The sequence below is a fragment of the Odocoileus virginianus genome, chromosome 32 (genome assembly GCF_023699985.2).
Source record: "Odocoileus virginianus isolate 20LAN1187 ecotype Illinois chromosome 32, Ovbor_1.2, whole genome shotgun sequence".
Classification (NCBI taxonomy): domain Eukaryota; kingdom Metazoa; phylum Chordata; class Mammalia; order Artiodactyla; family Cervidae; genus Odocoileus; species Odocoileus virginianus.
The window spans coordinates 24,177,249-24,197,416 of record NC_069705.1 but is presented as its reverse complement, the minus strand read 5'-3'; the positions used below and the strand labels follow the sequence as shown (position 1 = coordinate 24,197,416).

Below are 20,168 nucleotides of genomic sequence, written 5' to 3'. Positions count from 1 at the left end.
TACCATCATGGTAGTATGTGTTTTCTTTCAAACTCAAATTGTATCTAAAAAATGTTAAGCCTGAAATAGGCTTACAGCGGGTCATTTCGGTAACATGCATTTTGACTCCAGGTTAAAAATTTAAGTAACCTTAAAACAGGTAACAGAATTGATTTGCTTTTAAGATATTTTAAATTTTTATATAGCATTTCTGTGGTCACAAATCAACCATGGAGTATAAAATAAACATAATACTCTACCAAATATATATCCTCTTTTTTCAAAGACCTGGAATTTACAGATAAGAAAACACTAACACTACTGCCTATGGCGACTTCATTTCTTTTTGTAGTGGGGGACTTCTAACACGCTTGGTTACCTCAGTTAAAAACTTCTGTGAACACCCTTCTTATTGCTATAACCTCAGTTCATTCATAGTTCTCACTTCACAGGAGCTCAATTATTCCTTCCTGCTATTCAGACACCTCACTTCCAACCAAATTCAGTTCAGTTCAGTCGCTCAGTCGTGTCCGACTCTTTGCGACCCCATGAGTCACAGCATGCCAAGCCTCCCTGTCCATCACAAACTCCCGGAGTTTACTCAAACTCATGCCCATTGAGTTGGTGATGCCATCCAACCATCTCGTCCTCTGTCATCCCTTTCTCTTCCTGCCCCCAATCCCTCCCAGCATCAAGGTCTTTTCCAATGAGTCAACTCTTTGCATGAGGTGGCCAAAGTACTGGAGTTTCAGCTTCAGCATCAGTCCTTCCAATGAACACTCAGGACTGATCTCCTTTAGGATGGATTGGTTGAATCTCCTTGCAGTCCAAGGGACTCTTAAGAGTCTTCTCCAACACCACAGTTCAAAAGCATCAATTCTTTGGCACTCAGCTTTCTTCACAGTCCAACTCTCACATCCATATATGACCACTGGAAAAACCATAGCCTTGAGTAGACCAACCAAATTACAAACTCTTTATCTCATCATCCACAGTCCAAACTACGACCCAATCTGTGTTTCCATCCTTCTCTTCTTTAGGATTAAATCAGTTAAGGCAAGTAAAGTGCTTAAAACAGTGCCTGACACATAGTAGGTGCTCAATAAATGTGAGCTATTACTATTATTCCTCTTCTGTTTCCCTTCCTGCCCCCCTCCCATTCCCTTACATTCTATCTTACTTTGGTCAAAGAGAAGGGTGTGCTTTTTTGCCAAGAGATCTCCCACTTTCCAGAGTTCTTTGCTCACTTTGTTTCCCCATCAAGAATGCCTTTCAAGCCTCAATCTCTGTTTGCATCGGGTTGGTTAAAAAGTCTGTTTGGATTTTTCTGTAACATCTTATGAAAATCTTGAATGAACATTTTTCGCCAACCCAATACATATCCCTTTACTCCTTTCTCAAGATCCTTTTCAAATCCTGCCTTCCTCATAAAACTTCCTCATGATCCCCTCAAGCAGAAGAGACCCCTCTTTCAAAAGCCCATTATGGTCTGTTGACACATCCATGTCTCTGGACTGCATTCATCATCTGTGCCCTGATTGGCGCATTACATGTATTTGGCTTATCACCCCATTCCCCAACACATATGCATGTGATAAGCCTGCAAGGCAGAAACTTTGTTCTGTGTTTCATCACATAACCCCTTTGGGAATTACCACACATGCCTGAACTGAAGAAGATGCTAAAATATGTTTAATTTTCTGAGGTGAAAGTCATTTCTGTTGAGAAAACCAAAGTTAACAGAGGTGAAATATCAGCTAGCATGTAACAAAGTCAGGCCACAAAATCAAGCCTGACTCTCCACAGTAAGATATACTATAGGCATGAGCCTTTCAGAAGCAAAGGAATAAAGTCTCACAATGTTTCTGTTTTGTTACTGCTGCTGAAGTTTTGGCGGCTCTGTGCCATCTAAGGAGACAAGTGTGAAGCGTGTCTTTCTGTCGGAGCTCAGAGTTCCCATGCTCTCTGTCTCCTAGACTGAGGAGGCAGTGCTTGGACGAGCAAAGAGCTCACCAACATGTCCTGCTAGTGAAGCCCCGGCAGTTCCCTGCCAATAAATAGTCCAGTTATGAAGTACACATTCTAAACTGAGATGAAATACTATCTAGAGCATGCCTTAAGGAAAGAAACTTGTCGCCACGGCTTGGTTAAAAGCCAAGGTTAGCTAACAATTACATCATGCAGCTCAAGATAGCTTGCTGAAGAGAACCTCAGAATCGACAGAGCTATGGGATATTGCTCCTTTAGTTTAGTTTTCCCCTTGCAGGGGAAAAAGAAAAAAAAAGGAGTAAACACTCGAGACTATTCTCTGGAGAGAAAAAAAAACCCATTGAATGAGAACTTCATTTATAAGCAAGGCCATTTACCACAGGCTCTGGGAAATGAAAATAAAAAGTAATCACTGGGGTCATTCATTGCTCTATTATGTTCCGGGCACTTGACATACATTATTTAATCCTCACGACCACCTCAGAGGAAACGCTGTCCCATTCGCAGGTGGTGAGACTGAGGCTCAGAGGTGTTAAGGAACTTGCTCAAAATCACAGAGCTAGATATGAGGCCAAGTTCTGCACAGCTCCAAAGCTCATGTCCTTTTATTTCTCTGCCACATAACCACTTCTATATGAAGAAATGCAAGATTTCAGCTGCTCCCAGGATCCTGGCAGACCATCTAAGACCCAGCCCATGATGAAGGGCATCACCCAGATATCAAAACTGTATCTGGCAGGCTTTGGAATTTTAAAACCTCATCTCATCTCCAGTAGTGTTTAACCTTCCAAATTCATGAACCACTAGTACCTTAAGATTGAAAGTGTAATAGTTATTAAAATTTAAGCACTGGGGACATTTTGCAAGGACCATTGAACCAGAGATGTATCATAACTTTTGTCTGTATTTAAATTCTAACATATATTAAAACTCATTACTTCTAGCTACAAAAATTTCCAACAATCTCATAAAAGAAGGCTTCCTGCAAAGTTTACGATTTTTCTAAGAACACGCAACATTTTCTGAAACATTGTATTCATTTTGCAATTTATCTAGTTCATTCCTTATCCATCTCTTGGGTTCTCAAATATCTCAGATCCTTAGTTCTTCTCATATGTCTGAATTCAAAACATATCCCAGAACAAATAAAGTCTTAGGCCCTGCAAATCACATCTTTCATGTTTTCATTTTCCTTAGATTTTATTTCAAATGGCTTCTGATAATATCAGAGACCTTTCTCTCCTATTACCAGAAGTTTTTCTGTGGTCTCATTTTGTGCCTAGAAATAAATTAGTATAATTCGGTAGAAACCAACATTATTTTCTCAGTCCACAGAAGGAATCTGTTTGAAGGCATGGAAAGGGAGAAACAAGCAGAGATACTATAATTCTTATTTAATACATCATTTTAAGTTTTCATATAGGTTTTTCCAGTAGTCATGTACAGATGTTTGAGAGTTGGACCATAAAGAAGGTGCCTAAGCTTTCAAACTGTGGTGCTGGAGAAGACTCTTGAGAGTCCTATGGACAGCAAGGAGATCAAACAAGTCAATTCTAAAGGAAATCAACCCTGAATATTTGTTGGAAGGACTGATGCTAAAGCTGAAGCTCCAACCACTTTGGCCACCTGAAAGGAAGAGCCAACTCACTGGAAAAGACCCTGATGCTGCAAAGACTGAAGACAAGAGGAGAAGGGGGAGACAGAGGATGAGATGGCTGAACAGCATCATCAACTCAACAGACATGAGTTTCAGTGAACTCCACCAGGAGACGGTGACAGACAGGGAAGCCTAGCATGCTACAGGCCATGGGGTCACAAGGAGTCAGTCATGACTGAGCAACTAAACAGCAACAGTAAAAAGAGTAAGACACCACCCAATTCCAGGCAGCACACCCTACCTAACAGTGTTACAACACATCAGCAGCTGCCTTCCAAGAAAGGTGTCAGGTTACTGTCATTTTAAACAGAGGACACATGATTCAGAATGATTCAGAAATGTGGGGAATCAGGTTTAGTTAAAAGGGTGTTAGCTAAATTACTTGGTCTGCCAACTCAGGTTCTATTATTTAAAGATATAATTTCTTTTTTTTATGACTAAGTTTCTCATAATTTTCTGCATAGGTATAAACCAATAGTCAGATGTTAGGTAGTTATTTTATACCAAAGTCCACCTTGCCACAAACCTCCCATGCCTCACCTTCCAAAAAAGTGATAATCATGAAAGTTCACAGTGACTAGGGAAAAAACCCACAAAGTATATCCTCATGACATAGATGGGGTGTTACAGCCTTGTTGTTCAGTTGCTCAGTCATGTCTGACTCATTGCGACCCCACGGACTGCAGCACGCCAGCTTCCCTGTCCTTCACCGTCTCCTGGAGTTTACTCAAACTCATGTTCATTGAGCCAGTGATGCCATCCAACCATCTCATCCTCTGTCATCCCCTTCTCCTCCTGCCTTCAACATTTCCCAGAAACAGGGTATTTTACAATGAGTCCAATTACAGCATTACATATCCATTATTCAGATCAAATAACTATTGATTTGGTAAACTCTTAAATTTAAAGGTTTACTGTGTACAACAAATCTATTTTTGCATTAACAACTGCTATTCCTCTTTCTCTCCCCTTCCCCTTGTACTCCTATATGGAACATTTAATTCTGAGTAGCAGGTAATACAATGTCAACCAATGTAACTACCTATCATATATAAGACAATCTTCCACAAAACCAGAAGAGCTCTATCATTCACCCACTTTGCCCAGAAAATCACAATATTAAATGCTGGGAATATTCAGATCACACACAAACAGAAGATTTTTTTTCTTTCTCATGCCAGCAAAATTTATCAGTCTCCACTATCTTTATCCTCATTACTGTTATGCTCCCAAGATTTAAGGAAGCTGTGATTCATAATTTAAAAAAATATCAATAGAACCTGTTTGGAGATGAGAATTTAGTTAATAGTTTCCAGCTGAATATTTTTGGCTGAATGAAAGGATAGTGAAGCAAGCCTAAGAGATGAATATGAGATCCAAGAAACAGGGAGCCCTTTTCATTCAACCCTTGAGTTTTGCTTCCACTCCGAGTATCTTCAAGAGAATAGGGAAATCTGGAAAACCTGAAAATGTAGGTCATTCCAGAATCAGATAGTTGCATGGAATAAAGTCCCATCAATAGCTGCTATATGAGTATTTCCCAACCTCTTTCTATGTGTCTTTTTAAGAAAGGAAAATACATTTGGAATTGCTATACATGCCAAGGTTCTGACATATTTAAAGAGATCTAGAATACAAATACGGATTTACTGGGCTGCAGTCTCATTCCACAATGCAACATTCTCACAATGTCAGCAACTCTGCTCAGTTCTTTTTGCCTCTTGACTTTTTAAAAATAATTTTTATTGGAGTCTAGTTGATTTACAGTGTTGTGTTAATTTCTGCTGTAGTAGAGCAATCAGTTATACATACACATGTATCCACTTTTTTTCAGATTCTTTTCCCATACAGGTCATTAGAGTTGCCTGTGCTATACAGTAGGTCCTCATTTTATACATAGTGTAGTATATGTGTGTATATATGTCAATCCCAAACTCCCAATTTATTCCTCCCCACCCTCCTCCTGTGGTGACCATGCTTGTTTTCTACATCTGTGATGCTATTTCTGTTTTGTAAGCCAGTTCATCTGTACCATTTTTTTTTAGATTTCACATATAAGTGATATTATATGACATTTGTCCTTCTGACTTGCTTCACTCAGTACTAGGCAATCTCTAGGTCCATCCATGTTGCTGCAAATGTCATTATTTTGTTCTTTTTTATGGCTGAGTAATATTCCATTGTACATATGACCACATCTTCCCTATCCATTCCTCTGTTGCTTGGTTCTTTTTGTTTTATCAGTCACTCTTCCCAGCTCCCAATGCATGTTTTTGGGTATGTAATGTTTTCAAAGTTGATTGCTCTCTAGCTCACCACAGTTCTCAACCATTCCTTACTATGTTGCACTAACCTGTTTTAGTCATTTGTATTACATGCTTGGACCTGGGGAATTGGGACCCAATCAACGGGAGACCCTGTGAGGTCAAGGGTGCCTCACGGATGTGCACAGCTGCTCTGCTCCCAAGCAGTTCTACAAGGACAGCTCACATACTCTTGCAGGGAAAACCAAGACGAGTATGTGTCTTTGATATTTACATGCTCTCTGTGAGTTGAGATAAGCTTGGGATTTTCCTTTCTGAACTACGCTGTTATACAGATGTATTGGGGATTAAGTTGTTAATGACAAAATGCTGACTGTTTTCTCCACTTATGGTCTCAATATTTTGCCTTTAAATATGAATATTTGTCATTTATGATGCCACTTAGGAAATTTTTATTTTCTTGCAGCGATGTCTGCACATGCATAATCTCCAGCTCACTCTTACACACACACCTGTGTGGAATGGTTAGGCATGGTTCTGCTTGAAATGAAATGTGTAGGCTTCTTCTGAGCTAGAATCTCATGGCTTATTAAAACCAGCAATGCTGTATATTATGCCTCTAAAGACACCATGGAAAATCCAACTCAGGAAATAACTGCAGTAGATGTTCTGTTGGATAGAATACTAGAGAAAAATGATTCTTCTCTGCCTTAAAACATTATTCTACCCACATCATTTTGGGGAGTGCAAAAAAGTAAGATTTTTGCACTCATTTCACTCAACAGAAATTATACTTAGTTCAATAAAATGAGCACTCTTCTTCGAATTCTTGCAAATATGCTGAATTCTGATTCATGCATACAAAGTTAGAAGTGATATTACATAGCTCAAACTTCACTGATTTCTCTGGTCTGATATGTAATCAATTAAAATCATATGTGATGAAATAAAGGCCCAATCCTAAAACAGAAGACTCTTGAACTTTCAATTACTGTTGGTACCAACTACTACAGATGTTCCTGGTACCCCTCACTAGACAAGTTACCTCCACTTCACTAATACCTGCCTTAAGTCTCCATTACCTCCACTTTCCCACCACACAGAGGCATCAACTCCCAATGATGAATAGGGCTGGTGATGATAAATCAACAGAAAGTCAGATATAAGACTGCAACTGTTTAAATTCATAAAAATTAATCTACTACTATGTCTACTAGTTCAACGAGATAAATAGTGCCTTATGCTTTCAAAGTCACTGGAACAATTCTTTTGGGAAGCAGAGCATTCAACACAGAGTTAGCAATGCAGTAAGTACAGAAAAATAATTTACAGGAATAACTTTTAAAATGGTAATGGTAGGCTGTTTGTCTTTCGCACTTCTTTTGCACTCAGTAGCAAAAAAGACCGGAATAATGTAAATATGCTATTCATTATTCAGAAAGTTCATATGATCTGTTTCAATGAGATAAAGTGCATTGTCAACAGAAATTTTATGCATAGTCTGTTCTTTTTCTGTTTGGTTCACTGAACTAAGTGCAAACCATCTGTTAGTTATGATCAGAAAAAGTAAAAATCCAAACAGGTTTTTTTTTTTTTTTTTTAAATACAGCAGGACAGCACTCCAAACAGAACTTGTTTAAAAAGCACCATTTACAAGGCATAAATCCTAATGATGAGATGGTTGAAAACCCCTGTGTAGTCTTTTTAGTTTTAGGTTAAGATTACATTTGGGAGCTAAAATACGCTACTTAACAAAGCTGTTCACATCATAAACTGATCACTACTACTAAAATGTCTTATCAAATATGTTCATTTCCAAGAAATTTTAACATATAAAAACTTTTAAGCTAAAATTGCATTTTGATCCCCATTTCTAAAATGCCTACGACCTTAGTGTATTATAGTAATTATATTATGACTTGCTTTTATGAAAGCAGGATGCCCTGATAGAAAATCAGTGCTTCTGTTAAGTCAAGACACTCGAAATCAAGTCTTGACTCTGCCCCTAGCAGTTCTGACCTCAGATAAGTTACAACTCTTAAGATCTCAGTTTCTTAAACTATTAAAAGAAGAGTTCTAAAGTGTCATTCTCAGGAGCTTACTACCCTTCTGAATCTGCCTAGCACCGTGCTTGGCACATACAGAGAGCAAGGAACTCAGTAACTGTCCATGACCAGGAGAATGGGAGATGAAACCAAATGAAACCAAGCTTTCCTTCCAAAGCTTCGGAAATTGCCCACAAGACAGCTTTCAGTGTATTGTTAAGTTTAGAGTATGGAATACAAAACTCACTATCACAAGTTTCTCACCATCTTCACAGTGGTAGAACCAAACTTCCAGGATGCTGTGCCTTAATGGTGTATGATCATCTAAAGAAAAACTAATTTTTTTTTAAAGGTGAAATTCTAAGTTATTACAGAGTTTACAACAGGCTCCAGCCCAGGACGTGTTCCCAAAGCTTAGTACTACAAATTCTATCAACACCCACCACATTGTTTCTCCACAGCCTGGAAATGCACTTTGTGCTATTTTCTTGATGAATACTGCACACAAATCCTGCTCCGCCTACACAACCACTGTGTCACAAGTGTAATGCATTTAAAAGAGGGATTTTAGCAACAAAACATTAAAGACCTGAACTACTTACAAAGCAAGTTTTGCAAAAGATAAGCATTTCTATACAGAAACCAACTTAAAAATTCTTTACACTGCTTTGCTACTATATTGTGTGTGTGTGTGTGTGTGTGTGTGTGTGTGTATGCGCGCGCACACAATTGCTCAGTTGTGTCTGACTCTTTTGTGACCCCATGGACTGTAGCCTGCCAGATTCCTCTGTCCATGGGATTCCCCAGCCAAGAATACTGGAGTGGGTTGCCATTTCCTTCTCCAGGGGATCTTCCCCACCCAGGGATCGAATCTGCATCTCCTGCACTAGCAGGCAGATTCTTTACCACTGAGTTACCTGGGAAACCCATAGGCACCTTATTAAACAAATATAACAAGTAAAAGTTTTCAGTTAGTTATTTTATACTTTGAAAACTAACAAGGCTCTACAGTGATATGTCTTTATTATGACCTCTTTAGTTCTATTAAACTATAACTTTATTAAATTCCAGATGTTTCCACAAGAAGATCCATGTCAGAATGATATTGAGCCATATGGTTGGATTTTAAATGTCATGCTAAAGGTGTTACAATTTTAGATAAAAAAAGAGGGCACTGATTGTTCTTGTTGCTGTTGTTCAGATGATAAGTCATGTCCAATTCTGCGACCCCATGGACTGTAGCATGCCAGGCTCCATGGGGTTCTCCAGGCAAGAATACCGGAGTGGGTTGCCATTTCCTTCTCCAGGGAATCTTCCCAGACCAGGGATCAAACCTGTGTTCCCTGCTTTAGCAGGCAGATTCTTTACCACTGAGTCACCAGGGAAATGCAATTATCCATTCTTTTTCCTTCCCATTTGTGATTATAACTCATCAATGATCTGAGCTAAACTTAGAATCAAATTTATTTCCTGGTTCATAGGTCCTGGTCCACAGAAATCTGTGTATTTGAGAACTGGAGAGAAGAATTCTGAAAATTCTGGAGGAATTTGATGCTGTTGACAATTCAAGTCCCAAGCATGCCTTCAAGTTCAGGGAACTGCTTCCACCATGGCACACGTGGGAATGGTCATCACTGCGTTGTTGTCCAAGCTCTTTAACCCAGAGCTCCCTGCGGTCACCCTGACCTTGAAGCCCTTTCTCAGTGGCCACAAGCAATGTTAAATCATTAAGTGGAAAATGTATGCCCGAGAATGCCCCATCATGCCCAAAGGCTCTCTCCTAAGATAGTTTTCCCAGGGGCTGAAATGGCTTCTGAATTTCAGGGATCTTGGTCTGGATTGTAGGAACCCTAGGTGTCCACTTGGTGAAACTCAGGGAGTCTTCAACTCTCATGGGGTAGGGGCATTTTATATGCATGTGTGTGGTTTCTTCTTTCTTCTATGGAAGTATAAACATTATCAGAATTGAAAGAATATTAAAGGAAGAGTACCTTCTCCATGTGTCAAAGAACTGTAAGTAGTTCAAATACAGTTCATGAAAATTGTATGAAACTTGTCAGGAAGGCTTTCATTAGAAAAGACAGTAAGTTAATGTAATCTTTGCTTTTTCAACCTGAACCGCTTTAGTTCTCCCACGATTCACCTGTCCAGTCCTTCAGGAGGTGCACAGTTATATTTCAGAGTCTGCTTAGAAACAGCAGGAACTTCACATCATAAACATTAATGTGATTCTATAAAAAAGAGTATGGCCTTAGATTTCTCCTCCAAATATGTCTATGTAACCTTGTAATACAGAGTAAAAAGCCAAAGAGAGGAAAGCAGTAACTGTGAACACCATAAGCTCCACAGAGACTAAAGTAGGAGCCCTGCCCGCCTCTCATTCGCCTCTTCAGACGCATCCGCACACAACACGCAGTTCATGCTCAGTGCTTACTCCAAGGGCTGAGACTCACTAAAAAACTCAGCAGGGCCATTTAACTTCAAAGGGAGAAAAAACTCTCAGGAGGTTTTAGACTTGGATGAAGGCTGTTACTCCTTGTATCAACTCCTTCCTAAAAGTCTAGATCAATGTAAAATATCAAAAATTAAAAATTGAAACAGCAATCTCACTTTGCCAGATAAATTATAGCAACTTACCTTTGTTTTCTAGCATAGGCTGCCTTGGACAAAGGTAATTCCTAATGTCCCCCAAACACTCTAGAATGCTGATGAGCCCTTAGGATGGAATATCAAAGCTTACTCCAGCCTCACGAAAAAAACATCTTCCAGACAATTGCTCAAATCACAACAGAATTAAAGAGGCCACTTAAAACTTGGCATAAGGAAATACAAGTATAAAATTATGTTGTTTAATATGATCATTAGAGTAGATAAAAAATCTATACAGCATAGTCTAAAATTTTTGGATACAGGCTTTTCCCAGAGAACATCATATCAGGAAGTTTTCATGTGGACTTTTATCAGGATAAGCACCTAAGTAAATTGCCAATATTCTGTGAACTATAAGCCCCCTGCAAAAATAATAAGTTCTCTTTGCTTCAAAAGATGTGGAACATTATGAGAGTGAATATAAAGGAATTTTAGGAAGAAAAAAAACCCACCATCTAAAGAAAGATGTCTTTCTGAATGAAAAGAAAATTTCATTCAGTACATATGTACTCCACTTGAAGGAAAAACACAAAGGACACATTTGTGAAAACTTCATTTACTAATTTATTTAGGGGAAATTTAAAATTGTATTTATTCATATATTGTTTTAAAATCATAATACAGTGAGATTCCACCCATCACCCAACCCAACAATCTTTAGATGGGTAATGTTTACTAGACATACATGAGCCTATAAAGGCAGGACCAAGTGTATTGTAAACAAAGAATTATGATTAAAGGAATTCAGAGCACTTGAGGTCCATTAAACAAAAACTCTGCGAAGTGATTTTTACCGAGGAGAAATAAATTCACTCCAAGATTCCTTTAAATAAAGACTTGCCTATTAGACTGAGAATGTAAGTCAACTGCCTGCCCCCCACACACACCCACGGCCACTCAAGAACAATTATCAGATGTTTTTTTTAAAAAGGTGCATTCACAAGAGTCTGAAACTCAGAAGGTAAAACAGTGGTACCTGGCTCCACATCTTCATAGAAATTCTCCCTGTACAGTACGAGAGCTATGCTAAAGATGACCATAAATATATTTTCTGTTATATGACTTCTTTTAGAACATTCTTTCTTCTTCTGGGTCAAAGATAGGAACTGAACTGAATGTATTTCCTTTTAACAAAAGAACTCTTCCCTCTCTAACATGGAACTGAAAAGTATCTCTTCAGCTACCAGCATTTGTCATCAGTCCTCCGTCCAGTCTAAGCTGAAAGCCCAGACTGGCACCAACACCAAACTGCACACAAGGACTGTTTTCTGGACTTCAGAGGGACTCCGTCAGGAGAAGCAAAGCAGGAGCGATGGCTGAAGGCCTCGTGTGATCTTTGTATTCCTGACAAGGCCCCTTACGGGTTTTCAACTCATTAAGCTTGTCATAAATGCACCAAGCTTAACCAACAGAACAACTCAACTGTCAAAGGGAGAAGTTAGGATAATCTCATGTTCTTAATTTGACGGCTCTTTTGGAATGATTTTAGTCTTCACGTTTTCCACCTAAAACATAATCTTCTTATGTGTTTTAATTTTCCTCTAAGATCCCTCAGAATAGTTTGAATTTTTAGTTAAACATCACAACTTTCTTGAGTGTCAGGGTAAAAAAATGACAGGCGATTCTGTCAAATGATTTCACTTCCATTCAGTTCAGTCGCTCAGTAATGTCCGACTCTTTGCGACCCCATGAATTGCAGCACACCAGGCCTCTCTGTCCATCAGCAACTCCCAGAGTTTACTCAAACTCATGTCCATTGAGTCGGTAATGCCATTCAGCCATTTCATCCTCCGTCGTCCCCTTCTCCTCCCACCACCAATCCCTCCCAGCATCAGGGTCTTTTCCAATGAGTCAACTCTTTGCATGAGGTGGCCAAAGTACTGGAGTTTCAGCTTCAGCATCAGTCCTTCCAATGAACACCCAGGACTGATCTCCTTCAGGATGGACTGGTTGGATCTCCTTGCAGTCCAAGGGACTCTCAAGAGTCTTCTCCAACACCATAGTTCAAAACCATCATTTCTAGGTGCTCAGCTTTTTTCACAGTCCAACTCTCACATCCATACATGACCACTGGAAAAACCACAGCCTTGGCTAGACAGACCTTTGTTGGCAAAGTAATGTGTCTGCTTTTTAATATGCTACTTAGGTTGGTCATAACTTTCCTTCCAAGGAGGAAGTGTCTTTTAATTTCATGGCTACAATCACCACCTGCAGTGATTTGGGAGCCCCCCAAAATAAATCTGACACTGTTTCCACTGTTTCCCCATCTATTTCTCATGAAGTAATGGGACTGGATGTCATGATCTTAGTTTTCTGGATGTTGAGCTTTAAGCCAACTTTTTCACTCTCCTCTCTCACTTTCATCAAGAGGCTTTTTAGTTCCTCTTCACTTTCTGCCATAAGGGTGGTGTCATCTGCATATCTGAGGTTATTGATATTTCTCCTGGCAATTTTGATACCAGCTTGTGCTTCTTCCAGCCCAGCTTTTTCAAGATGTACTTTGCATATAAGTCAAATAAGCAGGGTGACAATATACAGCCTTGACGTACTCCTTTTCCTATTTGGAACCAGTCTTTTGTTCCATGTTCAGTTCTAACTGTTGCTTCCTGACCTGCATACAGGTTTCTCAAGAGGCAGGTCAGGTGGTCTGATATTTCCATCTCTTTCAGAATTTTCCACAGTTTATTGTGATAGTCAAATGATTTAGTTAAGTATTACTGCCTTTTCCCTCAAGCAAATTTTGGTGAATAAATCCTCAACCAGAACTCAAGGCTAAGTGACCCACATTTCACCAAGGAGTAACTGGAGGAAGAGTGATAGTGGTTTTAACAACAATAATAGTAACTAATGGTGAAGACAATAGTACCTATGGTCACGAAGCATTCAGTCTGTTAGGATCACAACACATACTGTTAAAAAGAGAAGTTTAGAAAAGACCTCTCCACCTGTTACCTTCAGCTCTGTATATGGCTCACTCTTTTCCCACTGTGTGTGTACTTATTAACCCCTCAGTGGTGGTCAAAGCCCACGGAACAGGGACCAAGTCACTGATTTATTCTTTGCTTCTCTACAGATTCTTGATCTGGGCCATACGTATTTATAACACAAACTCACCCAAAATGGATTAGCTAACTTCTGATTGGGGAAGACTCCAAATGGATTATCTTCTAGGATAGTCTCAGAATCAAAGTCATATTTCCCATTCCAAGGGACTCCTTATGCATCAAACCAATATTCAGTAATTTGGTTGCACATACAATTGCTAAAAAGTATAAATTTTGCATGATAGTTTCACAAAAATAAATCCCCATTAAGTGGATAATTTTTTTTTTTTTAAGAAACCAGACAGGACGAATGAGGACTGTGTGGAGAACAATTCAAAGGCTATACATACTGTGGAAAAAAAAAAAATCTTTGCATGTGATACAGAGATAATATGCCACTCCCAATGCTGAAATATATTTCCAATTCTAGGGATTTTAGTGTTATTTTTTAAAGTAGAAATTGAAGAGCATTCTGAAAATCTGCTCCAAGTTCACATTGAGGGAGTAAATAAATAAAGCTGAACATGCAAAGAGAACCCATTCCTTCCTTATGGTTCAATATGTAGTAACTATTCATTCCACTAGTGACTATCATCATTATTATCATTTGCCAGATGACAGCTAGGTATCAGAGTCAAGTCAAGAAAAGATCCTAACCAGTCAGCTTTTATCTTTTAATTAAGATCAAGTTACAAATCCCACATAGCATCTTTTTGCCCACAAAGGAGTAGAATGAACAAAAAGTGAGCTTGAAGGTTTATGTCATATTTGATTTCTTAAAGAGATAAGCATATGTTTTTAAATGGAAAGACCCAGTAAAATCTGGGGGAAAAAAGATGGGCAACAGTTTAAGTGTGGGAGCATCTTAACTACAGTATTATTCAGCATCCCTGGAGACATCAAGGTCTATCCACTGTGATCACTAGGTCTCCACTGCAAGGAAGTGGGCTTGGACAGGGTAAACAGCATTGTACTAGGTATGACTGTATGAAGATTTAGGGAGCCTTGGTGAAGCCAGAGTGGGCTAAGGAAAGAAAAGAATTTCCCCCACAACTGAGGGAAAAACTAGCAAGAATCAACAAGGAGCATAAAAATTCTTTGTTGTGTATTATTCACAAACTATTCCAAAAATGAATATAACACAGGGCTCTTTTTTTCCCCCCAAGCTCCTGGAAGAAAGGTTATAAAATGTTCTTATCTCATCCACCTCACTGCCGAATCCCAGATAATACTCAAGTTCTGAACAGAGGTGCCAGTTTGCAGCACAAGAATAGGTGTGGGCATGTAGGCTTTATTTATTTATTTTTGTAGTGGGATAGGGAGATGGCTTAAAATTAAATACATGACATTTGCAGCACTAAGTCATCACATAAACCTTAGGTGTAAGAAACTTCGAGATTTTTCAACAAAGTATTCATATTCATACACACTCAGAGAAACAAGAGAACCAGACTTTTCTGAGGCAAGATAACCAAAGCAAAATTCTAAACAGGAACAGAAGAGATGTGACCCACATGTTCAAATCCAGACTTGTAAACAAAAAACACATTAACTCAAAGCTTAAGTCAATACTGGTTATACTCACCAATGAGGTTAACTTAATGGCAGCAGAAGCTGTTCTCAGAATCACTGAAAGTTTAAAAGAGCCCATTAGCACGTGAAAAAGCATGCTGCTTGCTTCCACAGATTAATATAAAATAGCTGTTACTAAATTGGACAGAAAAATTAAAAGGTAAATCATGTTCTGATTAAGTCAGTTAGTTAGAGCCTGATCAACTAGGTACAGCCTGGTGAAGCTGAACTCCCAACTGTTGCTTTGGTTTTATCCGCAGCATCTACAACATTTCCACAGATACCAGATTTTATAAAATAGCCAGAAAGGCAATGAAAGGAAAATATAAGAGAAGTCAGAACAAATTTGTTACTACCAGTCAAACAAAATCACCAAAGCACATGTACTTTTGATGACAGAATAGTAAGAAGTATCATCTTCATATTTTAGAGAATGTGTTCCTCGCTTGCTTTCTGGTGTAGAGAGTACTGAATTCATGTTTATAGGTGTTGTTACTTTATATAAAAATGACAAAATTAAAAATTACTCTTAAAGTCCATCAATGGTGAATTTCCGGAATGTAAAATGATTGTAGTATCCCTCCAAAATTGGAGCTACACGTTACTTTTGGATGTCTAAGGCTTGGTACAGGGTAGGGACTCAGTACTTTCCTTTGAAGACTGATGTACCACCGTTTCTTAAAGTACTGAACTCAGGGGCTTTCATTCTACAAGAAGAAGCACATGCTATGGGCCAGGCTGTAAAATGAAAAGCTATTACCACAGAAAACAATGGACAGAACAATCTCATTGGTCTCTTTTTCTTATCCAGGCCATGTCTACATGATTTTGAATATTCAGATAAAGGTGTAGGAATGAGTTGACTACTTAAGTTTTCAAATCATTTAGACAAGTGGCATCATGTCACTGAAATCTGAGTTAACTGAGCTTTTCAGAATTTAGTTGGGTGGCAACATAGCCAAATGCACACATAGTACTAAGTATGTGAATATGCAGAAATATATTCAACTGAAAATGTTGCTTTTGATCTAAATGTATGATTTGCAATAAGTAGTCTACAAGAAGCCAGTCCATGAAATCAATGTATTCATATCCTGTTTGAGGAAATAATAAAACAAACAGCTACCTACAAGGTGTTTTCAAGGTTTTGTTCTGAAAGCTGGTCACTGAAGGGCATCAGAATAAAACCAGCAGATGGCTCTGAACACTTTAAAAATACACACATGTATAGAGAGATAGATATGGATATACAGAGCAGTAAGCAAATACAACAGAAGTGAAGAAAGAAACTAGGCTCAATAGAGAAGTCACCAAAGGAAAATTAAGAGGCAGGGTCCATCTGAAAAATTAAGGCTAAAAAAAGAGAAATGCCACAGAAAGGCTCCATGTCTGGTCAGAAGAAACAATGATAAATGACCCAAGGCAGACAGAGAAAAGAATGAAGTGGACACTCTAGAAAGGAGATCAGACACCCCCTGCTCCAAGAAGGTGAGTAGGTTTGCAGTGGGAAGCAAGAAACATGAACTTCAAAATCCTTCAGACATATATGTCCCAATGATAAAAACATATGAGCATACAAGACCAAAAACTCCAGAGTATTTTCAGACTTTCAGAACTCCAATAGCTACCATCTCTTCCCTTCCAGCCTCTAAGTCCAGGGGTAATGATTAGAAACCTTGGGCTTTACTGACAAGCTAAGTTAACTGAGGCCAAGGATTCTGCAAACTCAATCTCTGGAGACACCATGGTCTCCAAGGTCATGTCACACACCCCAAAAGATTAAAGTGCCTTAACGTAATGAAGTTCTCCTACCTAAGGCATAGAACAGAAAACAAATGAGGAGCAAGGGAGGAAATGCAAAACCCTAATAAATAATGTGGCTTGCACAGTCATCAGGGGAGCCAAATAGCAACTTTTCAGGGGAGAAATTAAAAAATGCTTATGTTCTTCTGCACTGAGAAATCATTTCATATTCAGCTTTAGTGCGATTTAAAAAAAAGGATTTAATATTACAAAAAGGGAAAACATCTATTAACATAAAATTAGCATATTCTTATCCTGTACATCCTCTAGAAGAAGATCACAGGCACCAATGATGGTAATTTCCTGACAAAATAATTACTCATGCGGGGGGGGGGGGGGGGCGGGAAGAAGTGACAGAAGTTTTAAAGACTGCCTGGAGCAAGAATTAAAAATATTAAGGTATAGGCCACAGACACACTAAGTTCGTATCTCAAGTCCCCGCCAGGATTCCGACATCTCTGCTTAAATAAAATCTGACGATAGCCCCCAGTTAAAAGGATGAATGTTTCTGAGAAACGACTAGATAAACCTTATCACCAGTCGTAAACGAGTCACCTAAACGGTTTTGAAGGCAGTTCTACATAAATATTTGAGAATTTGGATACCTGAAAACTTTTACTCCTGAAATCTGGGTAGTTTCCACCTCAAACGACTGACGTAACTCTGAGAGCGGATTTCTTGTAAATATCGTTAAGATGCAGTCTCTGAAAAGTTGCAAAGTTCTCGGGTACTCGGAGGCTGAGTGAGTGCCTAAGAAGTCAAGAATGGTATTTGGAGTTCAAGGCTAAAGACCGCATGAACTAGGTTTGAGCCTAGCCCATCTCAAAAGGGTTTAAAACTGCACCCATATACTTAAAACTCCCTCAAACGGATACCACGACGGGCCATTACCTGTCCCACCAGTCCCGGGCAGCTCGGGGTGTGAACGGACTTGCAGAGCTCCGAGCGGGGTCCTGTCGGTAACCCGAGAGCCACCCAGGGGACCCGTCAGCATGTAGAGCCGGCGAGGCCTCGCTGTCCCACCTTGGGGTGGGGGTGCCCAGGGACCCCCGAGACCCGAGCGGCCACCGGGACCCGCGGCATCGCCACGTTAGGCCACCCCCCCGGCTTCCCCAGCACCTGGGACCGCGCGAGTCTAGGCGCAGCCCGGAGCGCTGCGCTGGGACTCCCCATCTCCAAGACGCCGGAGCGCGGCCTCCCAGCAGCTGCGCGCAGCTGGACGCGGCCCGGGACGCCCCCGTCTCGGCTCTTCCCCTCAGGCCCCGGTACCCAGGCCGCCCCTGCCGGCGGCCCCTCGGTGCCGCCGGACACTTGGCAACTTACTGGGCAGTGCGAGGTCCGCGCCGAGGGGGCGGTGGCGGGCGAGCGGCTGGAGCGAACTCGGGGAACTGAAGAAGCGGCTGCCGCCTCGCTCTGTCCGCGCAGAGGAAAGCGCCGGGGCTGCGGCGCCGCGGAAAGCGGGCTGGGCACGTGGGCGCCGCGGGTGTAGCCGCGCGGGGGCGGTGCCTGGCGCTCGGGGGCGGTGCCTGGCCCGCTGGCACCGCCCCCTACCCTCCCCGCCCAGGCGCCCGCCGACCCCCGCCGGAGCCCTCCTCCCGCGCGCGCACCGTCCCAGCCCATGCGGGCCAATCCGCGAGGTGGGCGGGTCCGCCCCCAGCGCCGCCGGGTCTCTCCACCGCCGCGAGTGCTGGCACGTGGGCGAGTGCTCTGCCCCCGGCTCAGGCGGTGGGCGCGTGCGAGCGGGGCACGCTGAGCTCTGCCAGGTAGTGAATCCCTGCTTTCCTCGGAAGGCCCAGCCTCAGGGGCATCTCCGAGGCTACTTGTAAGCAGAGTTCCGCTGATGTGTGATTTTTGTCCCGGATTTACTTTTTATGCTGAGAAGAATTTGCAGATAAGAAAATAATGATAATGACGTAAAACAATGTACTACAGAGCACCCAGATGAGCATGCTGTGTCAGTTAGTACTGCCTCGCCAGTAAAGACCGTAAACTGTTTATGACAGTGTTTAGTCGCTCTTTTGAGAATCCCAGTGAACAGATAGTCAGGATGATTTCGGGGTGGGCTAAAAAGAAAGCGATACTTGTTTCCAAGAGCGTAAGGGTTACACAGCCAAGGTTTCTCACACTGCGCTATTGTTTACTTTCGGAGTCTCTGATAAGATTAAAGACACAGTGTGAAACTATTTTAATCCAAAAAGAGGAAACACTGGGATTGAATTGAACAGTGGGTGTATGTTATTATCAGTTTGATGGAAAGATCCATCATATTTTGCTTAATATCATGGTAAACATCTTTATTCATCTATCAGTAATGTTCACTTTGACGAAGTGCCAGATTCACATTGATGCGTTGTTGTTGTTGAGTCGCTGAGTCGTGTCCGACTCTGTGCGACATGTAATTGGTGCATTACATGTACATTTTTCATGTGATACTCTAAACCATAATTAATTTCTTAATTAATTTTTTTAAGACGCGTGTTCCCAAGATTACCTGATTAAAGGTTTAGGGCTTCAATGCAGAAACTGATCCATGTAGAAAACCTCAATGAAAACGCGTGCACCTCATAAAGCTGTTAAGAACTCCATTAAAGAACTGGAAATCTAAACAGCAACATGGCTACAAGCGTAATCTGTTCTAGTAAATGTCCTAAGCAGTAGGGACTCTGTTAATATAAACTTTTTATGGTATAACACAGATTCCTTATGCAAATAATGATTAATGACTTTGAGGAAAATGATACCCATTGCCTCTGGCACCAAATTCATTCAATCCCACAGAGGCTAGGAGGCATTGTGCACAGAGAGGAAGCCTCAAGACTCAGGAGAAGTTGTCTAATTTCTAAAGGGGAGGAACCCCATCTAAAGTTTTGTATCTTTTTTTAAATGGAGGTTGCTATTTTTTAACTAATGAGATTATTCCCGCATATATTTTTATTTAAACACCATAAAGGGACAGTCTGTAATTAGGTTGCAGAACAATGAATGGGGATAAACTAATCTTTTCAACATTTAGAAACTTCAGATTTAGTCAGAATAGCAATCTTTGGGTTTACCTAGTCATCCTGCCCATCAGATTTTGATACTGGAACAGTACATGTGTCCATGTGTGTGAATAATAAAAGCTATTTCCTCTTTAAGCAAAAACAAACAAGTCTTTTCTAACAAG

At 40.4% G+C, this 20,168-nt stretch overlaps 1 protein-coding gene across 4 annotated transcripts in view; it reads right to left on the bottom strand.

The window, feature by feature from the left end:
* SLC7A2 (solute carrier family 7 member 2) overlaps positions 1-18,450 on the bottom strand; it is a 71,671-nt gene extending 53,221 nt beyond the window's left edge. The window contains exons 1-3 of one of the 4 annotated variants that reach the window (XM_020916899.2): positions 18,326-18,450; positions 17,608-17,752; positions 15,213-15,256 (exon numbers count right to left, since the gene is read on the bottom strand). The gene's annotated coding sequence lies outside the window, so the exon portion shown is untranslated. Of the gene's footprint in view, positions 1-15,212; positions 15,257-17,607; positions 17,753-18,325 lie in introns of those variants that run through there. The other 3 variants (XM_020916908.2, XM_020916916.2, XM_070459999.1) reach the window with 3 other exon arrangements.
* Positions 18,451-20,168: the final 1,718 nt, after the last annotated feature.